This window comes from Frankliniella occidentalis, unplaced genomic scaffold (genome assembly GCF_000697945.3).
Source record: "Frankliniella occidentalis isolate FOCC.00 unplaced genomic scaffold, Focc_3.1 Scaffold279, whole genome shotgun sequence".
Taxonomy (NCBI): Eukaryota; Metazoa; Arthropoda; class Insecta; order Thysanoptera; family Thripidae; genus Frankliniella; species Frankliniella occidentalis.
Genome location: NW_026267405.1, coordinates 243060 through 249364, shown reverse-complemented (window position 1 = coordinate 249364; position 6305 = coordinate 243060). Strand labels below are relative to the sequence as shown.

Below are 6305 nucleotides of genomic sequence, written 5' to 3'. Positions count from 1 at the left end.
CGCCAAACTTCTTCCCCTCCTCCACACCATCGGCCCCCTCCCCCTCAAAGTTGTGCCGCCGCCCGAACCACGCGTGGCGCGGCGAGACGATGGAGTGGGGCTCGGTGCCTGAAAATGTTCCGCAGGTAATAAATATATCATTGGTAAACTAGCCCGCGTGCGTTTCTTGCACCGAGTGTGGGAGGGGGCAGAGAGAGTGAGAGAGAGAGAGAGAGAGAGGTGAAGAAAGGGGCGAAGGCGGCAGCGGTCCAAAGTTTACGGGGGTCTGGGCGGCAGCTCTCACCTGACCGACCTGTGGCGGTGCGGGGCAGGGCCGAGCCCGGGACGCACGCCATCGAGTAGGGGACGCCGCCGCGGGGCCCGGGGGGCCAACTTGAGGCATCGAAACGGAACACTAGTTGCCGATTCGAATTGTGTGCCGCACACAAGTTTAGCCGTGAGCTCGGCCGAAGCGGCTGCCGCGCCGTGCCCGACTGCCCCGGGGCCGGGGCGTACAACAGCCCCATCGTTAAAAACAGCGAGTCTCTTTGTGAAAGGCGTTCGTTGTTGTCACTCCTTATTATCAGCGTGTAATTTCTGTCAAAGAAGCTCTCAAGGAAAAAAAATAATCTGTTTTGGCTTGCGTAAATGCTCTCCGCAGCAGGGATTTTCGTCCATATCGAAAACCTTTTCCAGAGCGGTTTAAAGGTCATACAAGTCCACGCCTGTTTTCAGTCATGGCACCCTCTGCTCCCTGTTACGACAGTGACAAACCATAACATGGTGTTCGGTGAAGCATGCTCTGTACGGTGCCTCCTCAGCGGGCGAGATGCATAAAGAACTCCCCTGGCGAGGAGGAGTGTTGAGTGGAAAAGAAAGTGGGAGAGAGAAAAGATAAATTTATATAGAGAGGGCAGTGGAACGCCCTGCTACCCTCTGATTCACTGCGAGGAAATGAACTACGGCCCTGCTTCGGACTTATCGCCAGGACTTAACGCGCGCGGCTAGATTGATGCACTCGCCGGGCCAAAATTCACTTTTACTTCCAGTCTGTGTCCTTCTCTTAATGGGGCATGAGCGAGCGCTGGCCGGGCGGGCCGCGGCAGAGGGCACTGGAAGCTGGAAAGTTGATAAAATCAGCCTGCATTATTTATGAACGAGGCGTGTGAGTGGTTTGAGGGGGCGGGGCGAGGAGGGGAAGGGGCAGGGGCGGGCTCACCCCAGAGAGAGAGAGAGAGAGAGGGAGAGTTTGCACGAGTAGCTCATCACTCGACTATGAGCCAGCAGCCAGGTTTGTTGGGTCGCTCGCCGACTGGAGAGCGCGCACATCACGGCGCTCCTGCCGTCACGTGACGTGACATTGAGCGACTGACGAGAGAGCACCCCGCTCCCGCGCTTCAGTGCGGTTGTTTCAACACCACGTGACTTTAAGGGGGGGGGGGGGTGCACATATTATGGTGTCCATAGAGACCCCATGATATTTGTACCGTGGGATCTAAATATTAAGGGGTCCTTCGGGCTTCCATGATGTTCCTCATCCTTTTGCGACCCCTAATATTCGTGCCCTTCCTTAAAGTCGCGTAGTATTTGACGGACCCTTTGTGCTGCTTCGCCACGTGACGACGTGACGTGTCATGGCATCGGGAGTGAATTTCTTTTTCATTGCCCCCCGGCGTGCTGCTTGCTGAGCAATTAATCACCGCCTTGCTTACACCTCGGGATTATCTGCCTTCTTCCTCCCTCGCGTCCTCCGGGGCCTCACGCGTCAGCCATTGTGCCGTGTCGCTGACGACATATTTTACCCCCTAATCCACCTCTCGGCCCTCGCCGGGCGCCGCGCCACCCTCCGTGAAATGCTGACGACCCCCGAGTAGCGAAAGTGCTTGGGTTCGGGCTCTTGGCACATGAGAGTGGGAGAAAGAGGAAGTTGGGGGGGGGGGGAGGGGCATGGGGACAGCGCAGGAGAGCGGGGAGAGTTGGGCCAAGGCAGGTGGTCCTACCTGTGTTCCCCCCACATGACCCCCAGTCTTCCTCCTCCCCTCGCCCTCCATCTCCCCCCCCCCCATTCCCCCTCTTCATATCCCCCCTCGCCACCTGTTCAAAGGTGTAATGTTATTGCGGGAGTGGTGACAACGACCTCATGCGTGGGGCGCGACGGTTCGGGGCGTGGCAGCGTGTGGCGTGCGTTGCCGCGAGGACGCGCCCGAGCGGGAGAGTGGCGGTTTTGGAATAGAGGGGCCATCGGGGCCCTTGCTCCCTCCCTCCGTCCTCCGGGTCCTCCCCTCCGTCCGCCGATGAAGGGCACCGTGTCTCTGATGTGGAGCTTGTGGCGCCAAGTACGACGTTTTAGGCCTAGTTGGTGGGGCGTCGTGGAGGGTCGTGGTGGCGGCGGTCGCGGTCTCGAAGGGCGTATGCGTGAGGGTCGCCGGGCAAACACTTGTGCCCTTGTATATCAGCGGATCCGGGCGGGGAGGAGGGTGACGACCAAAAAGGGCAGCGCGAAGGGGCGCTGCTCCCAAGGAAAAGCGTGTTCTTGAGCGGGCCCTCGACCACCACCTCCACCCGGACGCCACAAGTGTTGCAGGAGAGACAACCGCGGCGGGGTCCGTCTCACACGGAGAATGGAGGGATTACAAGACACCCCTCTGCCTGCTGCCGGCGTTGGGGGAGTGCCCTGCCTGTTAGGGAGAAAGCGGGTCGGGCGGGTGGGAGGGTGAGGAGAGCAGAATGGGGACCGAGGGGGGAACTCACCTGCGGCGCGGCCGGGCGGGCTCCGCCGACCTTTAATGGGCGCTCCGAGACCCGAGGGGAAGAAGAAATTTGCGAGGGACGCGCGGGCGCGAGAGCGGGGATTTCATCCGTGCGGGCTGCTCGGCCCGCGCGAGAGCGCGTGGAGCGAGGGGGAAAGGGCGGGGAGAGAGAAGAGGGGAAATAAAAGGCAAAAATATCTGGTGCGGCCGGTCCGGCCGGCCCGACGCTGTGGCCTTACTTTACCGTATTAGGGGAGGGGGCACTTTACACAAGGGCGGGACCAGAGTGACCAGAGCAGCTGTCTCTGTGCTTCGCGCGTCCCGTCGCTCTCCCCACTCCCTCCATCCCACCTCTTCTCCCGCTCTCTCTCCCTCCCACCCCCTCTCTCTTCTCTCTCTCTCTCACACACACACACATCCGTGTTTGCTCACGGGGAACAAGAGAGTGGCCCGCTGGCTCGCGAGAGGTTTTGGGCGACGCGTTGGTCTGCGAAATGACCACCGAAAATCGCGGCGGCGGCGTTTGCTGGCTGGTCGCGCCCTTTTCACATATTTGTGTGTGTGTGTGTGTGTGTGTGTGTGTGAGTGAGTGAGCCGGTCTGTGCGCGCCGGGGATTCGTAGATGACTGAGCAAAGCTGTCGGACGTATAATCCGCCGTAGTCTGCGCTTAATCGTCGTGCCGCGGTCGAGCGATTGAGGATAATGTGAATTCTGGTGTAGAAAGCGCAGTTTGCTCTATGGCGGAAAACCATGCCCCAAATGCCCCCTGATAAAGTTGGTTAGCTGCAGGCAATGTCATTTAAAATTTAATTTTTTTAGCCGTCTATAATTTACTCTACTCAATTTACCATTTCACTCGTTGTAGCTCTCATCTTCCGGTTGGCCCTCGGTTGGCCCTCGGTTGGCCCTCGGTTGTTCCTTCATTTCCTGGGCCTTGTGGGGGGCGGCCGAAATACTTGTTTCAGTCTGTTTATGGTTGTCGAAGCTCAAAGACGAGCTTTCCGCCGAAGACGCCCTATTTAATAAAATAGCTTTTAGGCATTGTCATTATATTGGAATTTATTATTGAACACAGTACCGACCAGGCGGAAGTCAACCAGAATAACGACCATAGCGCGAGTGAAGTAGTAAATTATGGTTTCATTGGAAACGGAGGAATAATAGCCGTGTGGGAAGACTGGCTGCCGTCACCGAGGGGATCAGAGAGTGGCGGCCGCAGACATGTGCGCCGCGTTGCAGCAGGCCCTGATGGATGAGCCGCTGGTAAGACGGGCGAGGCCTGAGCCCAGCAGCTTGCGAAGAATAGGTCCGTACGCGCGTCCATAAAAATTCTTTGGCCGGTCATTATTCTTCACAGGGCCCAGAGGTATTGGCACTGGAGTGACGGACGCGTATACTCACGTCTAGTCGCACACACTCGCAGCCGCGCACGCACACACGTCCACGGACTGCAAGAAATTGTAGCACGCTGTGTCACTTACGTTACGCACACATATGCAAGCACGTACCTTCTTGCAGGTGTTGCCTGGACACATTTTCGACGCTAATTTTCCTTGCTCATTTCACTTATTTCCACTTGGATTTTTCCCGACGGACATTCACTGTCCACTGTCCATATTCGACCCCTGTCCGACTCGTAACGATGCATGTGTGTCGTCGTATGTATCTGCTGGCTGGTCCCCGCGCGGCCCGCATGAGGCCGGCAGCTCAGAGTCCGCCCTTTCAGCGCTGCTCTTATTTGCGTTAATGGATTTTGCACAGCGCCCTTTTTATTTTATTTCAATTTCAGCAATGTGAATTGGCGCTAAATGGTCTCGATAAAAAAGTTGTAGGGTTAAAAAAAATTATTTGAGGGCAGTCAGAGAGAGCACGGGGCTTGCTGCTGCTGCCGGAGGGGAGTGCGGAGTGGACGAAAGTTGTCTCTCAGTGCCGTAGAGCTGCTCAATGACAGCCCTGCGTAGAGGAATTACTTCAACATTATCTCACAACACGGTTAGCCGCGCTCATCTCCGCGCTCGGCGCCCACAAATAACGCAATAAGCAGGCCGTCTTCTTCCCCAAGGGGCGCGGGCAGCACGGCCTAGGCACGCTAATGACGGGCGTTTTGCCGTTATAATAACCTAATTTTCTCCCTCTTTTACGACTCGCCCTGTCCGCCGTATGACGCCATTACGGACAGCCCGTGGTCAGCCAGCTTTCGGGCGGCTTTTTGAGGCCCTTTTGCGAGCCCCCCTGCCTGGGCCACTCGCTCGAGCGGGTGGGGGGCCCAGGGGCTCCCCCCCGCCCCCTTCCCTTCCACTCCTAGCGTCTTACTGGGGGGTAGTGTTCCGGAAGGTGTGCAAGAGTAACCACCTGTTGTCCAAGGTAGGAAGAACATTTTATTTAACGACGGCTACTTGTGAACACCTTTCATTTCGCAGAGTGTGTACTCTCGTGTTTAAGAGCGGGGGGTGGTTGACCCAACACTGGGTTTCGCGGCCACGGACACTGGCTCAGATAGCCTTCAACTGCGTGCGTGCAAAACTTTCGTGCATTTTTGTGCAGGGCTCTTTACGTAAATGCGGAAATAGCGTCTATTATAGAACAAGAAATTAGTTGGTTTTTCAAGTAGTGCATTAAAGGTTCGTGCGTTAAGGAAACAACATTCACAGACTTTTTCAGATGTTCTTAAAACGTTCTGACTGTTTGAAATGGGGTTGGCGTTTGCGGTCTTGTCCGTCTGTCTGGGCGACCTTTAAGGCTTTGTCGCGACTAATGACAAACACGTTGTCTCTATGCGGGCGCGTCTCGACACACGGTTTGCCGCTGTGGTGGCGGGGCAGGGTGGAGCGCGGGGCTTTTAAAAATACCTCTTAATGAGGACGTGTGCTGGTCTCTCTCTCTCTCTCTCTCTCTCTCTCTCTCTCTCTCTCTCTCTCTCTCTCTCTCTCCCGCCCGGGGCTAAAGTTAACCGCGTCCATCCATCAGTGCGATGTGATGGGTCTGGTCGGACGGAGCGTAAGGCGTTTGTGTTCGCGATACCGTGACGCGAGATCAAAGTTAACTTTAACCCTGCTAGACGGCGGCGGCCGCCATTGTCTCTCGAGCAGCCGCCGCCCGCCGCCAGCCGCCCGGCGGCAAAGGTCTTTATCACCGACACCACCCTGGCGTAGGGCGGAGCAGGCTGTCGCATGGCCGGCTTCTGCTGCTTTGTGAGGCCTGCACCACCGCGGCGTCTGCGTCGTGTGGTTGGTAGAGTTCGCGCGGCATCTTCGGCTGCTCTCGGTGCGCGTTGAGCAAGCCATTCTGCCCCTGTAATGCGCTGCAAGGCTGGGCAGATATTATGACTAGGCCAGGGAGGGTCTATTCTTGTCTTGTTGTGCGGCAACTTGGGATACCGCGGCGGCACCACCAGTGTTGGCAGGGTGATTCTCTATGCAGGCGGTGTAGTATCGCTAACACGGCTGCCGTGATGGTTTCGATGCTGCAGACTAGAGTCGCCCCTCCGTCCCTCCACCTCCCCTTCCACCTCCCCCTCTCCCCCTCCGTACCTCTCCCTTTCACATCAGTCATAATGAAGTCCTCAGCCTCCCCCC

The 6305-nt window shown here is 57.2% G+C and overlaps 2 protein-coding genes across 2 annotated transcripts in view; both read left to right on the top strand.

Moving 5' to 3' along the window:
• LOC127750881 (la-related protein Larp4B-like) overlaps positions 1–6305 on the top strand; it is a 173513-nt gene that overhangs the window by 70908 nt on the left and 96300 nt on the right. The window lies entirely within an intron of this gene.
• LOC127750879 (uncharacterized) overlaps positions 1–6305 on the top strand; it is a 33562-nt gene that overhangs the window by 9847 nt on the left and 17410 nt on the right. The gene's annotated exons all lie outside the window — the stretch shown is intronic.